General features: G+C 26.8%; 1 long non-coding RNA gene across 1 annotated transcript; it reads left to right on the forward strand.

The window, feature by feature from the left end:
• Positions 1-9,884: 9,884 nt before the first annotated feature.
• Positions 9,885-18,314, forward strand: LOC145270405 (uncharacterized). The gene is made up of 3 exons (XR_013865345.1): positions 9,885-9,986; positions 12,091-12,325; positions 16,045-18,314. It is a non-coding gene; the product is annotated as an uncharacterized LOC145270405 (long non-coding RNA).
• The last annotated feature ends 2,728 nt before the right edge of the window (positions 18,315-21,042 follow it).

Here is a 21,042-nt window from a genome sequence, read left to right on the forward strand (position 1 = left end):
TAAACACGTCAAATAGCAAACATGTTCGAATGTTGGCGAGAAAGATTATATATATATATATATATATATATATATATATATATATATATATATATATATATATATATACCTTAAAGTGCGATGTATATAGGGGGTCAGTGAAGGAGATACCATTCTAGACCGAGGCAATTTTCATGCATAATAAAATCAGAAGAAGTAGCAAAACAATCGGGATTTAAAAAAATATTTTTTCATGACATATTTTTTATAACTTTTATTTTTTATAAAGATGAAGTGTAGTATCACAAGATACAAATCTTCTTATAATTTTTATTTTTATAAAGATGAAGTGTAGTATCACAAGATACAAATCTTTTTATAACTTTTATTTTTATAAAGATGAAGTGTAGTATCACAAGATACAAATCTTTTTATATTTTTATTTTTATAAAGATGAAGTGTAGTATCACAAGATACAAATCTTTTTATATTTTTTATTTTTATAAAGATGAAGTGTAGTATCACAAGATACAAATCTTTTTATATTTTTTATTTTTATAAAGATGAAGTGTAGTATCACAAGATACAAATCTTTTTATATTTTTTATTTTTATAAAGATGAAGTGTAGTATCACAAGATACAAATCTTTTTATATTTTTTATTTTTATAAAGATGAAGTGTAGTATCACAAGATACAAATCTTTTTATATTTTTTATTTTTATAAAGATGAAGTGTAGTATCACAAGATACAAATCTTTTTATATTTTTTATTTTTATAAAGATGAAGTGTAGTATCACAAGATACAAATCTTTTTATATTTTTTATTTTTATAAAGATGAAGTGTAGTATCACAAGATACAAATCTTTTTATATTTTTTATTTTTATAAAGATGAAGTGTAGTATCACAAGATACAAATCTTTTTATATTTTTTATTTTTATAAAGATGAAGTGTAGTATCACAAGATACAAATCTTTTTATATTTTTTATTTTTATAAAGATGAAGTGTAGTATCACAAGATACAAATCTTTTTATATTTTTTATTTTTATAAAGATGAAGTGTAGTATCACAAGATACAAATCTTTTTATATTTTTTATTTTTATAAAGATGAAGGGTAGTATCACAAGATACAAATCTTTTTATATTTTTTATTTTTATAAAGATGAAGTGTAGTATCACAAGATACAAATCTTTTTATATTTTTTATTTTTATAAAGATGAAGTGTAGTATCACAAGATACAAATCTTTTTATATTTTTTATTTTTATAAAGATGAAGTGTAGTATCACAAGATACAAATCTTTTTATATTTTTTATTTTATAAAGATGAAGTGTAGTATCACAAGATACAAATCTTTTTATATTTTTTATTTTTATAAAGATGAAGTGTAGTATCACAAGATACAAATCTTTTTATAATTTTTATGTTTATAAAGATGAAGTGTAGTATCACAAGATACAAATCTTTTTATATTTTTTATTTTTATAAAGATGAAGTGTAGTATCACAAGATACAAATCTTTTTATAATTTTTATTTGTATAAAGATGAAGTGTAGTATCACAAGATACAAATCTTTTTATATTTTTTATTTGTATAAAGATGAAGTGTAGTATCACAAGATACAAATCTTTTTATAATTTTTATTTTTATAAAGATGAAGTGTAGTATCACAAGATACAAATCTTTTTATAATTTTTATTTTTATAAAGATGAAGTGTAGTATCACAAGATACAAATCTTTTTATATTTTTTATTTTTATAAAGATGAAGTGTAGTATCACAAGGTACAAATCTTTTTATATTTTTTTATTTGTATAAAGATGAAGTGTAGTATCACAAGATACAAATCTTTTTATATTTTTTATTTTTATAAAGATGAAGTGTAGTATCACAAGGTACAAATATTTTTATATTTTTGATTTGTATAAAGATGAAGTGTAGTATCACAAGATACAAATCTTTTTATAATTTTTATTTTTATAAAGATGAAGTGTAGTATCACAAGATACAAATCTTTTTATATTTTTTATTTTTATAAAGATGAAGTGTAGTATCACAAGATACAAATCTTTTTATATTTTTTATTTTTATAAAGATGAAGTGTAGTATCACAAGATACAAATCTTTTTATATTTTTTATTTTTATAAAGATGAAGTGTAGTATCACAAGATACAAATCTTTTTATATTTTTTATTTTTATAAAGATGAAGTGTAGTATCACAAGATACAAATCTTTTTATATTTTTTATTTTTATAAAGATGAAGTGTAGTATCACAAGATACAAATCTTTTTATAATTTTTATTTTTATAAAGATGAAGTGTAGTATCACAAGATACAAATCTTTTTATAATTTTTATTTTTATAAAGATGAAGTGTAGTATCACAAGATACAAATCTTTTTATATTTTTTATTTTTATAAAGATGAAGTGTAGTATCACAAGATACACATCTTTTTATATTTTTTATTTGTATAAAGATGAAGTGTAGTATCACAAGATACAAATCTTTTTATAATTTTTTATTTTTATAAAGATGAAGTGTAGTATCACAAGATACACATCTTTTTATATTTTTTATTTTTATAAAGATGAAGTGTAGTATCACAAGATACAAATCTTTTTATATTTTTTATTTTTATAAAGATGAAGTGTAGTATCACAAGATACAAATCTTTTTATATTTTTTATTTTTATAAAGATGAAGTGTAGTATCACAAGATACAAATCTTTTTATATTTTTTATTTTTATAAAGATGAAGTGTAGTATCACAAGATACAAATCTTTTTATAATTTTTATTTTTATAAAGATGAAGTGTAGTATCACAAGATACAAATCTTTTTATATTTTTTATTTTTATAAAGATGAAGTGTAGTATCACAAGATACAAATCTTTTTATAATTTTTATTTGTATAAAGATGAAGTGTAGTATCACAAGATACAAATCTTTTTATATTTTTATTTTTATAAAGATGAAGTGTAGTATCACAAGATACAAATCTTTTTATATTTTTTATTTGTATAAAGATGAAGTGTAGTATCACAAGATACAAATCTTTTTATAATTTTTATTTTTATAAAGATGAAGTGTAGTATCACAAGATACAAATCTTTTTATAACTTTTATTTGTATAAAGATGAAGTGTAGTATCACAAGATACAAATCTTTTTATAATTTTTATTTGTATAAAGATGAAGTGTAGTATCACAAGATACAAATCTTTTTATAATTTTTATTTTTATAAAGATGAAGTGTAGTATCACAAGATACAAATCTTTTTATATTTTTTATTTTTATAAAGATGAAGTGTAGTATCACAAGATACAAATCTTTTTATAATTTTTGTTTGTATAAAGATGAAGTGTAGTATCACAAGATACAAATCTTTTTATATTTTTTATTCGTATAAAGATGAAGTGTAGTATCACAAGATACAAATCTTTTTATAATTTTTATTTTTATAAAGATGAAGTGTAGTATCACAAGATACAAATCTTTTTATAATTTTTATTTTTATAAAGATGAAGTGTAGTATCACAAGATACAAATCATTTATAACTTTTATTTTTATAAAGATGAAGTGTAGTATCACAAGGTACAAATCTTTTTATATTTTTTATTTGTATAAAGATGAAGTGTAGTATCACAAGATACAAATCTTTTTATATTTTTTATTTTTATAAAGATGAAGTGTAGTATCACAAGGTACAAATATTTTTATATTTTTTTTTTGTATAAAGATGAAGTGTAGTATCACAAGATACAAATCTTTTTATATTTTTTATTTTTATAAAGATGAAGTGTAGTATCACAAGATACAAATCTTTTTATATTTTTTATTTTTATAAAGATAAAGTGTAGTATCACAAGATACAAATCTTTTTATATTTTTTATTTTTATAAAGATGAAGTGTAGTATCACAAGATACAAATCTTTTTATAATTTTTATTTTTATAAAGATGAAGTGTAGTATCACAAGATACAAATCTTTTTATAATTTTTATTTTTATAAAGATGAAGTGTAGTATCACAAGATACAAATCTTTTTATATTTTTTATTTTTATAAAGATGAAGTGTAGTATCACAAGATACACATCTTTTTATAATTTTTATTTGTATAAAGATGAAGTGTAGTATCACAAGATACAAATCTTTTTATAATTTTTTATTTTTATAAAGATGAAGTGTAGTATCACAAGATACACATCTTTTTATATTTTTTATTTTTATAAAGATGAAGTGTAGTATCACAAGATACAAATCTTTTTATATTTTTTATTTTTATAAAGATGAAGTGTAGTATCACAAGATACAAATCTTTTTATATTTTTTATTTTTATAAAGATGAAGTGTAGTATCACAAGATACAAATCTTTTTATATTTTTTATTTTTATAAAGATGAAGTGTAGTATCACAAGATACAAATCTTTTTATAATTTTTATTTGTATAAAGATGAAGTGTAGTATCACAAGATACAAATCTTTTTATAATTTTTATTTGTATAAAGATGAAGTGTAGTATCACAAGATACAAATCTTTTTATAATTTTTATTTTTATAAAGATGAAGTGTAGTATCACAAGATACAAATCTTTTTATAATTTTTATTTTTATAAAGATGAAGTTTAGTATCACAAGATACAAATCTATTTATAATTTTTATTTGTATAAAGATGAAGTGTAGTATCACAAGATACAAATCTTTTTATAATTTTTATTTGTATAAAGATGAAGTGTAGTATCACAAGATACAAATCTTTTTATAATTTTTATTTGTATAAAGATGAAGTGTAGTATCACAAGATACAAATCTTTTTATATTTTTTATTTTTATAAAGATGAAGTGTAGTATCACAAGATACAAATCTTTTTATAATTTTTATTTGTATAAAGATGAAGTGTAATATCACAAGATACAAATCTTTTTATATTTTTTATTTGTATAAAGATGAAGTGTAGTATCACAAGATACAAATCTTTTTATATTTTTTATTTGTATAAAGATGAAGTGTAGTATCACAAGATACAAATCTTTTTATAATTTTTATTTGTATAAAGATGAAGTGTAGTATCACAAGATACAAATCTTTTCATAATTTTTATTTTTATAAAGATGAAGTGTAGTATCATAAGATACAAATCTTTTTATAATTTTTATTTGTATAAAGATGAAGTGTAGTATCACAAGATACAAATCTTTTTATATTTTTTATTTGTATAAAGATGAAGTGTAGTATCACAAGATACAAATCTTTTTATATTTTTTATTTTTATAAAGATGAAGTGTAGTATCACAAGATACAAATCTTTTTATATTTTTTATTTTTATAAAGATGAAGTGTAGTATCACAAGATACAAATCTTTTTATATTTTTTATTTTTATAAAGATGAAGTGTAGTATCACAAGATACAAATCTTTTTATAATTTTTATTTTTATAAAGATGAAGTGTAGTATCACAAGATACAAATCTTTTTATAATTTTTATTTTTATAAAGATGAAGTGTAGTATCACAAGATACAAATCTTTTTATAATTTTTATTTTTATAAAGATGAAGTGTAGTATCACAAGATACAAATCTTTTTATAATTTTTATTTTTATAAAGATGAAGTGTAGTACCACAAGATACAAATCTTTTTATATTTTTATTTTTATAAAGATGAAGTGTAGTATCACAAGATACAAATCTTTTTATATTTTTTATTTTTATAAAGATGAAGTGTAGTATCACAAGATACAAATCTTTTTATATTTTTATGTTTATAAAGATGAAGTGTAGTATCACAAGATACAAATCTTTTTATAATTTTTATTTTTATTTTAAAAAAAAACTTTATATTTACTTCTCCATAAAGGCAAATTAAATACAAGTTTAGCGTCCTAAAATTTCAGTTTCGAATGTTTTGTAATTAATATAGTTCATTTAAACAAATTTTTTTTTTAATATTATAATAATAATTTAAAAAAAATGAACTATTAATATTATTAATAATATTGTTATTATTATTATTATTATTATTATTATTATTATTATTAAAGTTTTATAAATATATTAAAAAAACGCACTCAGAAAGACACCCATTTATTTAAATATATTTTGTTAAATTTAGATTCGTTTAGTTTTGTGTAAATAGAAAAATGTTGTTTTTAAATCCTTAAAAGTTTTGTTAATATTTAATATTAAAGAAAATGTTTTGTAAATGTATATTTTTTTGTTTTAAATCTTTAAAAGTTTTGTAAATACATTTTTTAAAAAACTTGCTCGCGAACATTCGAACATGTCTGCTATTTGACGTGTTTACAAACAACTAACGGCAATGTCAAGGTCAAACAACCGGTGTCACTTGAATTGTTCGCCAATCTTTGTTTCTGCAACGGGATATCTAATCTTTACTTGATCCTTTTTAAATAAAGCATCGTAATTTGTAACAATAAATAAAATAAAATAATTTTTACAGGAACATTATGGAAAAATCCCCTAAAGTCCGTATTAATAGATTCTATATAACTCGAGGAAAAATTAATTTCTTGGACTACCGATATTACCATTGAATTAAGCATTGTATATTTAATATTTTCACCCCCCCCCAAAAAAAAAATTATAATTGCAAGAAATATTTCTACTTTTAGGTTTCGCATAATTTTTATAAGCAAGATTTTAATAATTTCCTTGCTCGCAAGAATGTGAAACTTTCGGCATAACATTTTTTTTTTTAATATTGAACAATAATTAAGAAAAAATAATTTAAAAACAGGAACATACAAAAATAATTAAATTAAAAAATGGAAAAATTTATAAAAACGTTCAGAGTAGGAATGTACGGATGCACGTCTGGGGAAAATGAATTTAGGAAAACTCGTCCCGGGAAAACTCGTCTCGGGATAACTCGTCTCGGGAAAACTCGTCTCCGGAAAACTCGTCTCGGGAAAACTCGTTCCTTTCGCTAGGTAGGAAAACTGGTCCCTTATTGAATAAATATCGATTGAAAACACATTTTATGATCGTTCTTGAAGGAGATATTGCTTTTTAAAATAGAATATAGCCCCCCCATAATATTTAAAAAAAAAAAATTTTTATTTGTTTAATGTCTTTTTTTTTTTTTAAATAAAATCGATTGTCCGTTTTCTACCTAACTGGCTAAGTTCTTAGTGGTTTCACTTATTTTAAAGCGTTTATTATGTTCATAAAAAGTTAATTACAAGTTTTTTGGTTATTATTTTAACGATGTTTTTTGGAGTCATAAAAACAATAATACAAAAACAAAACAAAAAAATTAAAAACTGGGAGCGTTACTTTTTTGTTTCGGTTTTTTAATTATGATAGTTTTTTGTTGTTATGTTTTCGTTTTCTCTGATACCAAATGTACTCATGCGTTATTTAAAATAATAATTCTATCAATTATCCACATTTATTGTCGTCCTGTCAAATTTTGCAAAAATTAACTAATAAATTAAAAGCGAAATATTTTTTTGGCGCGAGAGATGCCATATGTGCTAACAATCTCTCGTTAACTCATTTTTAATTTTTTTAATTTTTACTTCAAAATTCTAAAATCAATGATTCAGAGAAAAAGTAATCACTAAATAAATTTATTAGTCAATTTTATTGAAAACTGCGCTATCGTTTATCAAGAATCTTTTTAATTTCATTTTTTGTTGGTTGTTTTTCGTAGGAAGTTTATTCAGCTCGAAAAACATGCAGCGTTTACCGATGTATTGGAAAATTCAAAATGGCGGCCGACTCTCTCTTAAACACGGTAAGTTCGGGAAAAGGTGTTATAAATAATAAACTAGACAAAATACTGTTAGAAATTCGCTCAATATATATTACCGTGACATAGGTTGACATATATTCGGTGTTTTTTTTAATAGTATTTTGTCTAGTTTATTATTTATAACACCTTTTCCCGAACTTACCGTGTTTAAGAGAGAGTCGGCCGCCATTTTGAATTGTCCAATACATCGGTAAACACTGTATGTTTTTCGAGCTGAATAAACATGTTACACTGAATAAAAACACAAAAAATATATCCAGTTTGGTAGGAAAGTAACTTATCTTGCCTTTGATAACATTTATTTGTTATATATTTGTTGTTTTTTTTTGACAACTTTTTCGAATCTATGTGTACAGTAATACGAACCCTAAAATTTATTATTTTCTTTTTAAAACCAAATCTCCCTCAGTAATTTCTTTAATTTTCTATTTTTTAGCGATTATCAAGACTCTTAAGATGTGATATATCGGACATTATTTCTCGTTCTCACGTAACACTCGACATGTTTTTTGCTTGTTTTCTGTGTTTTTTTTCTTTACCGAATAAACGATTCCAAATAAATTAAACAACACACAACAATAACATAGTCGGTGAAGTAGAAAAATCGATTTTACCCTTTTATAACAACAGTAAAAAAGTAAATTATTTTATATTAGTATAAAAAATATGCGGTCTCGTTTTTGAACATAATAAACGCTTTAAAATAAGTGAAACCACTAAGAACTTAGCCAGTTAGGTAGAAAACGGACACTTAGAAAATCGATTAAAAAAACATTAAACAAGTAAAAAAAAAATTTTTTAAATATTATGGGGGGGGGGCTATAGTCTATTTAAAAAAAAAAAACAATATCTCCTTCAAGAACGATCATAAAATGTGTTTTCAATCGATATTTATTCAATAAGGGACCAGTTTTCCTACCTAGCGAAAGGGGACGAGTTTTCCGGAGACGAGTTTTCCCGGGACGAGTTTTCCGGGCACCGGGGAAAATATCACACCCTTCCTCCCTTTTAATTACATGACGTCGTTTGCATAGTCTTTCGACTGCCTGGAACTTTGGGCCTTCGTACATTCCGTGTTTACAAAATTTTAGTTTGTTGCGTTTTGCGAACGTCAATCCGTTTTGGGGCTAATGAATTTTTGTTTTGTACAAACAAGGTGTTTTTTTTATTATTTAATTCAATATCTTAGGACTTTACTAATTATCTTTGAAATAGACCCAGAAAACTAATATTGATCTAAAAAAAAAAAAAAAAGTAGTTGGACACCTACAAAAAAAAAAATTACGATAAATCGTCTTTCTATTTTTGTCCGCCCATTTTTGCCCATACCTAATATATATATAAAATATATATATATAATAATTTCAATCCAAATTCATTTAGAAAAATAACTAGAAAAAATTGGTATTATTTTTTAAAATTATTAATTTAGACAAATACGGATGCGTTGTTTGATTGTGCAAAACTCTAGCTTGGGGCGAGGGAGCTAATTTTTTTTTTTTTTTTTTTTTTTTGCACAAACAAGGTATATATATATATATATATATTAATTTAATAACTTAAGACTTTACTTTATTAATTATCTTTGAAATAGTCATAGAAAGCTAATATTTATCTTTCAAGGGATTCTTAAAAAGAATTTCTTTAACTAATAAATTTAACTGAAATTGTCAGTTTCGTTTGTCAGTTTCTGACGACGCCGTAAATACATTTTTCAGAATAACTTTTCCAATATCTCCATTTTTAATATTTGATAAACTGCACAAGCACCAGATTAACTTTAGGCTTTAATCTTTCAAACACAATAAAAATAATCAGGAAACAAATAGTAAATAAATATATAAATAAAAAAATAAATAAAAATACGAAAAGGCTGCTTAAAAAACTATCAATCCCCCCCCACTAAATTGTACGTGCAACGAATTAAACAATTAATAAAGATGAAACTTGTAATCTGTTCTCTCTCATGTAAATATTAAAATGTTAAATAAAATAATACTAATTTTATACTAATTTTATTTTAAATAGATCGGTTCTATTTCGAAATGATTTCTTTTTTTTTATTTTCCTCTTCAATTTTGTTTTCTGCGAACTTGCTCTTCCGTTCGTCATCTTGAATGTTAAGTTGAGCTTGTAAAGTCCATCACATTTGAAAAATCTTTTCATTTATAAAAGCAGATAAAGTTAATCCAAAACAGATTATAAAACAAAAACGTAAGTATTACTACATGAATTTAGTTTCGATTTTTGCGCATTTGCAGAATACGTTAAAAATGTAAGGGAGATAACTACATTTACTAAGCGAATAATCCTAATGAAAATGTTGATTTATTGTTGAAAATTTTCATTGGCGATTGTTTTTTCTTTTCAATCTTGACTTAAATGTAAAAAGAAAAAAATAATTTTATATATTTTAAATATTTTTAACTAATGTTGTTTTTTCGTTCACCAAAGGGGGAAAAAAGCTATAAATCTTAAATGGTTTTCATTGTTTAATGGTTTTTGTTTTTATGTTGTTTTTTTTTAATTTTCTTAGTGGATTATTATCCCTAATCTATTATTTTATTTTCAATACTTGAACATAAAAAAAAAAAAATTAATGGTCTAGAATCTGACGTAAAGCAATAAAAAAAACTCTAAAAAAAATCTTTACAATGAAAACTTTTTTAGTTTTTCAGGTGTGCTTGAAACAAATATATATTTCAAAAGTGGCGCAAGGAATTGGATTTCTAAAAGTGGGAATCACTTTTTTTAAATAAATTTATTTATTTATTAATTTTATGTAAAATGAGCGGTACTAGTGCACTTATTGATCTATGCTGAAATAATAATCTTATTTTTAGAAAGCCATTTTGAACATGGGGAGAGGGTTTTTTTGTACCTGTTCTGTACTTAAACTTACAATTAAATAAAATAAAAAAGATATCATAAAACTTTAATTAAACTTGAAAATATTATTCTTAAAATAGCACGGATCAATAAGTGCACTAGCACCAAATGAGCACTCACATTCAGGCCACACGGTGATAATGTGGGGGGGGAGCCTGAAAGCCGTTTTGGTAAATTGTCACTTACTTTTGACCTTAACAATCAGATGACGATTTCTATAGTTTTTTGTATGCTGAAAATGAATATCCCATTAAACTTGCAGAAATGGTCACCACTGATAACATAAGGACTGACAAATATATGTTTTCTATTCTTTAATGTCTTAGGGCTTTATTGAAAGATGAAATTAGAAAAAAAATTATCTCCATTCACTAGTTTGCCATAAAGTGGGTGCTCATTTTACGTTAAATTCATAATAAAAAGTGATACCCCACTTTTAAAAAAAATTACATTTTTCAAATCTATTTCAAAACTATTTCTCTGTGCCACTGTTAAAGCATATATTCGTTTTCAGCACTCCCCAAAACTTATAAAAATGGTAATCATAAAAGTTGTTTATGGGAGGAGGGAGGTTGAAAGATTCTAGACATTGACCAGAACAACTTCTTTATTGTTTACAATGAAAACAGTTATGAATATTAAATGATTTTCACTGGTCTAAAGTAAAAAAACAAAATGGTCGACGCATGCATGAAAGTGGTATGCTCCTGTGTACTTGTCACTAATCTACCAGATTATCAAAAAAATTTCAATATTTACAATTTTTAAGTTGTGCTTTGTTTCTAATACAACATTCTAGTAAATCGATCATCCATTTTGAAAACATCGACTTTTTAGCCAATTTTGCGAATTTAGCCATTTTTAGCCTTTTTTATATTTAGTCGTTTTCTCCTTTCTTTAATTAACTGTTTGTATTCTCGTCTAGTGGTTTCAATATGAGGGATCGATGTATTAGAAACTTTACACACGTAAATGTACCAAAGAGTTTTTCTGTTAATTTATTTGGAAATGCAGTTATCAAATTTTCTGTTCGTTTGTTTAAAGAATGCTGATAATTAAAGAAACGTATGTTGTATTTTTAATTTTTCTCAAAAATACATTCAACTACAACTACAATTACAAACAACTTTGACTAAATTAAAAAATAATCATGATTTTTAAACAAATTACAATATTAAGGTTCTGATTTTTTTAGATGAGGAATAATTGTTTGTATTATTTAAATTATTAAGACTACTGTTCTCATCTTGAGTGTTATTTATTGTGCAAACATTGTAAAAATAACATTTAAGATGAGAACAATAGTCCAAATAATCCAAACGATACAAACAAATCACAACATTTTTTATTATTTTAATTGGAATTCATTGAGATGAGCAGTATTTATTAATTTTATTTATTGCGGACAATTATCGCTATCTTTTATTAGTTGTTTCAGGACGTTTCGGCCAAGTATTCCTCTGGCCTTTGTCAGTTAGTAACCGCGACGGATAGAAACTGAATCTCCTGACTGCATTCACTGCAATTACTGGCTTCCGTAGTTGTTGTCGTCTCACCACGTTTTGGGCTGGCCGGCTTTGGGTAGGATTGAAACGCTGTCTTCAGACAATCATCACCTGGAACTGTAGAGATTCAACTGCTCCACTTCAGCAAAATCTCTTGAGGTATTTTTATTCCCTTCAATTTTTTTTCTCTTTTGTTCATCATTCATGGTAATCTCGATAATGTTACCAGTCACACTACACTTAGTTATTTTGCAGCTCCTTCTCAAGTATATATGCAGATGCTGGTGTTTTAATGTAATTCTTATTGCTAACTGAATTTTCTGTGCTAACTGAACTATTGATGAAATATAGACATAATCTTCCAGAGCGATATACTCATTGAATATTCTTATTACTCCTAAATCAAAGTACATCCTAATCAATTTTTCTTAAGTTGTGGTTTAGTATGACCCTTGTGTTGAGATGCTCTGGAAGAAAGAAGTCCTTGTGGATAGACTGACTTCCTATCCCTAATCTTAATCGAACAAACCCTTCTACAATTAATATGGACATCATTAGCTGTTCTTAAACTAACGTTTTTATCACAATTAGGTTTCTGTCTGATGGCTTTAAAAATTTTATTACTGACACCTCTGCTCCCCTATCCAACAGAGTGCTATAATTCTCTCCCTGAATTCTTATTGAAAAGGAATTTGATGCGCCCATATTACCAACTATGTGCATTGATGCCCTTGTTCCATTTATAAGGCATCACAGGAATGGAGTGCTCACGTTTGCTTGGATATGCTTCCTGCAGAATCTCTGTATATGGCCCACCTCACCACAATAACTAATATCTAGTTATCTACCTGCCTATTTACTTCTCTAGTTTTATGTACTAGTCCCTTACTTTCTAATTGGTTTCCTCTTTTACGTCTGTCTCCGTATTTTGAGGACTGACTGGGCCCATAGCCTCAACTAGAATCCACTGCCTCATGTGACAAACCTCTATGGGATTTTTTTCATACTCCTGCCTTATGTCGAGCCAGATCTTCCATTTAACTTTTGCTAGGGCCTTCTGATATGTTTCCTCATCTACTACTCCGGTCACCCTGAAATACCACTAGACATCATTAATCCACCTCCTTTTTTCCACTGTCTCTTATTTTCCTAAAACGAGATTTCCCTCTTATTTATTTTTATTGTTATTGACACCACTGCCTTTTTTTCAATAGTGAAGTCAATCCCTGCACAAAATTTGAAAATAGATACTCCTCCATTATAACAACATTGCCACTGACGAAAGAACAAAATAATAATACCACTCCAAATCAAACTCTTGTGTCTTTTATTTTCCATGTTATGCTACATGGGGTTTACATCATTAAGACTCTAATAACACTCTATATATCTTTAAATATGTAGCCAGTATCAACACTTCAATCCTCACAATCCTCACAATGTAAAGAAAATAACAGTCTGTTTCCGAAAACACCGAGCAAAATCAATACATACTAATAACAATATAATAACAATACATATTAAAATGAGGTGGAAAGTTTAAGAAAAACCCTTCATCAGAGAGCAAGACACAAGATGTTTCCAGATAGTCAAATTGCTTCTGAATACTGCCTTTATGTTATAGAGACCACAGTTTGTATACCATATAAGAATGAATTGACAAAAAATATTGAAATAATCTGTAATCTATAAAACGTCATAGTATTCAAGAGTGGTACGACTCCTCAGAAACACGTGTGTGTCAAGCGGTTTATTGGAAATTATACAAATGTGAGCCATGTCACTCACAGTAAGGTTAGCAAAACATTGGAGAGATTGAAAAACTAGTTATGACGGAATATATATGGATGTAAAATGCAAGGCATCTACCCTTATGGAATGAAATAAAATTATAAATAAAGAAGAACAATAAAGAGTAATCTGGCTTAAGGAAACCATATATATTCTGGGTGATGATCAATTACTAAGCCTAGTATAGTATTTAACACAATATGGGAACCATTAATAATAAAAATATAGTAATAAGTAGTAAAAAGTTTCTATACATCCGTATATATAGTGGCGGCAAAAAGAAAGTCCGCACTTGTATTTTTTTCAAAAACTGCAAAGTTAAGCTAAATTGCATGTAACTGTTTAAACCTTATACCTCATTTGAATCATCTTTTATTCCTCTATAATTTTACCTGTTCATATTCGACTTTTAATTGAAATATGCTAGTGTTCATATCAATTTAAAAAATAACAAAATCGAGAAGTCAAAAAACTCTGCAGCAAAAAATGAGCTTTAACTTTTAGGCATCTAAACATCTGTAATGGTAATTTTTGTCGTTTCAGATTATACAACGTTACATTTAATCCATATGCTTCGACTTTCTCTTTGTGATCTCCACCTTTTTGGTTTATCTAATAAAGTAATTGGCACTAATCCTATGTGCATAGTTGCAAGGTGGTAGAGGTTCAGTTTTAATGTGGGCGTTATTAGTGCCAATTGTCCAGGTCCTATATTTCGCTTTCAAGGTCGAATTAATTCGCCTAAGTACATTAATATGTTAACTGAGCATTTTCTACACTACTTTGGCCAGAATTTGAATGAAAATACCATCTTCATGCAGAATAATGCTTCATTCACACAACTGGCAATGTTAAGATGTTCCTTGAAGAGAATGATATTCCGTGTTTGGATTGACTGCAGAATCTCCAGACCTCAATCCTATCAAAAACGTATGGTATTACATCAAGCAACAGCGACACAATGATGAGATTTGAAATCTGAAAAAAAAAACTTTGTACAGAGTATTGCCACAGAATAATTCAAAGAAAACCCCCAAAATTGCAGACTGTCAATGCTATGCTACTAAATATTAACTAGTTCATTGTGTTTATGTTGTATTTGTGTTGGATTAATGTTCTAAAATTATATTAAAATACAATTTTCAATTGCACCGAGTTTCTTTTTACCTTCCTGATCAGAAGTTACTTTTTAAAATTGACACGAACACTAGAATATGTCAATTAGAAGTCAAATATGAAACATGTATGAAAAACACTCGTCTAGCTAAAACAACTATCAATAATTTCCCCAACTCTTTATCCGTGCTTAAACTTAAATGTACATTCCATGAACAAAGCTTCTTTCTTAGAACTGCAGGCCTGTGGTACTCTCTTTCATTTGCTTGCTTTCCAGTTTACTACAATTTAGTCGTCTTCAAGTCCAACATAAACAAATTCTTGTTGAACCGTCCCCTTAAGTAATTCAATTTACCAAATTTCCACTACTAACGATTAACATCCCATTGACTACTGCATACTCATTGACCCTTATACTCGAGTGGCCTCTGGGCTTTGATAAGTGTATGTAAAATAAAACAACAAAAAATTATAGAGGTATAAAAGGTGAATTAGAAGTTATATTTAATTTAGCTAAAATTTTTGGTTTTGAAAAATTACAAGTGCGGACTTTTTTGGTGTCACTCACTATATATATATATATATATATATATATATATATATATATATATATATAATGTGTGTATGTATAGGTGTAGTAAAAAATATTGATAACATTTGGAAACAAAATAGTTCCTAAATTATCTGCAAAAACCCATGGTCATATAGTCAGAGAACTTGGTGAAATCTTAAAATTTCAAATTAGATTTTTACGAAAGGAGAATCAAAATACGAGTAATCAATGTGAAAATTTTAGTTCAATATTTTACAATAGAAACAAGTTAATTTTGTTAACCAACAAGTATTGCATAAAACTATGCTCATTTTATTTTGAATTTAATAAATGTTGTGGATATTTTTAATGAAAATAAACAATAAATTCAATTTTACCACATGAATTTTATTTTTTCATATTTATTGAATATTTCCAGAATTTGAAACAATAAAAAGAACTCCAGTAATAGATGCAGCACCTTTCTTCATTGTTAACTGAAAACATTTTAAAATAATTCTAAATTCCTTCATAGAAATTCTCCAAAGTTGAAACCTATCAGCTTATTATCATACACTCAATTCAATATACTTTTTGCGGATCAGATGCAATCAAACATGGGAGACAAACGACATTCTTGTGAAGTATGTGGGTCTTCTTTTGCATCAAAGTCATATTTGTTGATTCATATGAAGAAACATACAGGAGAGAAGTCACATTTATGCGAAGTATGTAGTTCTTCTTTTGCATGGAAGTCAGGCTTGTTAAGTCATATGAAAAAACATACAGGAGAGAAACCACATTCATGTGAAGTTTGTGGTTCTTCTTTTGCATGGAAGTCAAGTTTGTTGGATCATATGAAAACACACACGGGAGTGAAAGCACATTCATGTGAAGTATGTGGTTCTTCTTTTGCACAGAAGTCAAATATGTTGGCTCATATGAAAAGACATACTGGAGACAAACCACATTCTTGTGAAGTATGTGGTTCTTCTTTTGCACAGAAATCAACTTTGTTAAATCATATAAAAGCACATATGGGAGAGAAACCACATTCTTGTGAAGTATGTGGTTCTTCTTTTGTACATAAGTCAAATTTGTTGTCTCATATGAAAACACATACGGGGGACAAGCCACATTCCTGTGAAGTATGTGGTTTTTCTTTTGCCTATAAGTCACGTTTGTTGATCCATATGAAAACACATACAGGAGAGAAACCACATTCTTGTGAAGTATGTTGTTCTTCTTTTGCACAAAAGTCTACTTTGTTTCAGCATATTAAAACACATACGGGAGAGAAACCACATTCATGTGAAGTATGTGATTCTGCTTTTACACAGAAGTCAAGTTTGTTAACTCATATGAAAACACATACGGGAGAGAAACCACATTCTTGTAAAGTATGTGGTTCTTCTTTTGCACAGAAGTCAAATTTGTCGACTCATATAAAAACACATACGGGAGAGAAACCACATGTTTGCGGAATATGTGGTTCTTCTTTTGCACAGAAGTCAAATTTGTCGACTCATATGAAAAGACATACAGGAAAGAAACTTAAGTTGAAGTAAGTGTCCCTAATGTTCCTGGCCTTAACAGAGCAGATAGGGAGAAAATGAAAAAAAAAAAAAGAGAAAGAAACTTAAGTTGAAGTAAGCGTCTCTAATGTTCCTGGCCTTAACAGAGCAGATAGGGAGAAAATAACAAAATACCAAGAACTTATTACAATATGAGAAGAAACTGGAATCTTAAGAAGGTATCAATCATACCAGTCGTTATAAGAGTTAAACCACATTCTTGTTAAGTATGTGGTTTGGCTCTTGCACAGAAATCGAATCGGTTGAGTCATAAAACACATGTGGGAGACTAACTACATTCTTCTTATGTGTTTCTTCTTTTGAACAGAAGTCAGATGCATTGCGTCATATCTTAATACATTCGGGAAACAATATCTGATGATCTTCCAATATCCATACCACAAAACGGTATACCAGCATCACGAAACAGGAGCCAGCTTGACAGCTTCTATCAAAAAACCGGCCAACCGTTTTTGTCAAGACTGTTTTTGTCAAGTTCACAAGGGAGCCATATGTATGCAAAAACATACGGAAGAAAAAAGATCATTAAAGAACATTCAAATATCTATGTATTTCATATAGAGTTAAAAAGGGATCCATATACTTAGCAGACCAACTGCAAAAGAGATTCAAACAATTCCAATGTCATATAGAGTTCACAAGGGAGCCATATGTAGGGAGCCCCTTGATTTCTGAGAACATTGACTAAAGAATGTCACACAAAAAGACAAAAGTTTATGAAATATATTAACTTGCCTAATAAAAAATCTTAAGAAATATTTAAACACAATGCATAGAAGACCAAACTTGTTCAATTAAGCGATCACTGGGATAATAACTATTCATATGAATTCATATCAGAATATATTAACTTGCCTCATAAAAAATCTTAAGAAATATTTAAACACAATGCATAGAAGACCAAACTTGTTCAATTAAGCGATCACTGGGATAATAACTATTCATATGAATTCATATCAGAATATATTAACTTGCCTAATAAAAAATCTTAAGAAATATTTAAACACAATGCATAGAAGACCAAACTTGTTCAATTAAGCGATCACTGGGATAATAACTATTCATATGAATTCATATCAGAATATATTAACTTGCCTAATAAAAAATCTTAAGAAATATTTAAACACAATGCATAGAAGACCAAACTTGTTCAATTAAGCGATCACTGGGATAATAACTATTCATATGAATTCATATCAGAATATATTAACTTGCCTAATAAAAAATCTTAAGAAATATTTAAACACAATGCATAGAAGACCAAACTTGTTCAATTAAGCGATCACTGGGATAATAACTATTCATATGAATTCATATCAGAATATATTAACTTGCCTAATAAAAAATCTTAAGAAATATTTAAACACAATGCATAGAAGACCAAACTTGTTCAATTAAGCGATCACTGGGATAATAACTATTCATATGAATTCATATCAGAATATATTAACTTGCCTAATAAAAAATCTTAAGAAATATTTAAACACAATGCATAGAAGACCAAACTTGTTCAATTAAGCGATCACTGGGATAATAACTATTCATATGAATTCATATCAGAATATATTAACTTGCCTAATAAAAAATCTTAAGAAATATTTAAACACAATGCATAGAAGACCAAACGTGTTCAATTAAGCGATCACTGGGATAATAACTATTCATATGAATTCATATCAGAATATATTAACTTGCCTAATAAAAAATCTTAAGAAATATTTAAACACAATGCATAGAAGACCAAACTTGTTCAATTAAGCGATCACTGGGATAATAACTATTCATATGAATTCATATCAGAATATATTAACTTGCCTAATAAAAAATCTTAAGAAATATTTAAACACAATGCATAGAAGACGAAACTTGTTCAATTAAGCGATCACTGGGATAATAACTATTCATATGAATTCATATCAGAATATATTAACTTGCCTAATAAAAAATCTTAAGAAATATTTAAACACAATGCATAGAAGACCAAACTTGTTCAATTAAGCGATCACTGGGATAATAACTATTCATATGAATTCATATCAGAATATATTAACTTGCCTAATAAAAAATCTTAAGAAATATTTAAACACAATGCATAGAAGACGAAACTTGTTCAATTAAGCGATCACTGGGATAATAACTATTCATATGAATTCATATCAGAATATATTAACTTGCCTAATAAAAAATCTTAAGAAATATTTAAACACAATGCATAGAAGACCAAACTTGTTCAATTAAGCGATCACTGGGATAATAACTATTCATATGAATTCATATCAGAATATATTAACTTGCCTAATAAAAAATCTTAAGAAATATTTAAACACAATGCATAGAAGACCAAACTTGTTCAATTAAGCGATCACTGGGATAATAACTATTCATATGAATTCATATCAGAATATATTAACTTGCCTAATAAAAAATCTTAAGAAATATTTAAACACAATGCATAGAAGACCAAACTTGTTCAATTAAGCGATCACTGGGATAATAACTATTCATATGAATTCATATCAGAATATATTAACTTGCCTAATAAAAAATCTTAAGAAATATTTAAACACAATGCATAGAAGACCAAACTTGTTCAATTAAGCGATCACTGGGATAATAACTATTCATATGAATTCATATCAGAATATATTAACTTGCCTAATAAAAAATCTTAAGAAATATTTAAACACAATGCATAGAAGACCAAACTTGTTCAATTAAGCGATCACTGGGATAATAACTATTCATATGAATTCATATCAGAATAAAATCAAGTGAGGATCTTTAAAAACTAACTTATATGCTTAACAGTTTATCAGGTAAATTCCACACTCTGTTGGCAAACTTCCAAATCAAAACACTTTGTTCTCAAAATACACTTGTCATAACTTCCGGCTCCACAACTCAACACTTTGTTGCTAATCATCACCATAGAAATATCTGGACCATCACATTCTGCATAGCTTTCCTGACCATTTTAGTTTTTTTTGTTTCCTCCAAAATAAAATAATAAAAACTGAAAATATTTTTGTATTGTTTGATATTTTGTGAATGTCTGTCATCTGTTTTTATTAATTTTCTATTTCTATGAAATCAGCTTATATGAGAAATTAGACCAAGGCATTAAGTATTGAACGCCTGTCATAACATCAATTTTATAGCATCTGGTTGTATGTTCCATCCGCAATGAGAATTAAAATTATAAAATTTGAAAAAGTAAAAAATATTGTTATATGTGTGTTTGTATTATTGTGTTAAAAATTGTGTTCCAAATCTGTGTTAATAATTTTCTTTAAAAAACAAAGTTTTTATTCTCATTAAAACCACCTGAAAATGTTTGAAATAACTTAAGTGTTAAATGGAGCCTGTCAAGTGTCATGCAGTGATCGATTGTCTTATTTGAAATCACACACACCACAGGAAACTTTTGATGAAATTAAAAGAAGCGATGCCACATCATGTTATTTGTGTAAAAACGTTGACATTGTGAATTTCAATATGTCATGAAATCTGTAGCAGCAGCAGGAGCAGCACTCAGGTCTGGTTGCCTTTCATCTGTGATTGATGAGGCAGCTGTAAACCATGGTGAAAGCTCAGTTGATACATTGGGAGCACTTGGACTCACCACATCCAAAAAATATAACACGTGTCTACTAAATGTCTGGCATCTGTTTTTATTAATTTTCTATTTCTATTAAATCAGCTTATATGAGAAATTAGACCAAGGCATTAAGTATTGAACGTCTGTCATAACAGTAATTTTATAGCATCTGGTTGTACGTTCCATTCACAACGAGAATTAAAATACGTGTCATTGATGAGGCAATTGTGAACCATGGTACAAA

The sequence above is a fragment of the Euprymna scolopes genome, chromosome 46 (genome assembly GCF_053919585.1).
Source record: "Euprymna scolopes isolate OS-2025 chromosome 46, ASM5391958v1, whole genome shotgun sequence".
NCBI lineage: Eukaryota > Metazoa > Mollusca > Cephalopoda > Sepiida > Sepiolidae > Euprymna > Euprymna scolopes.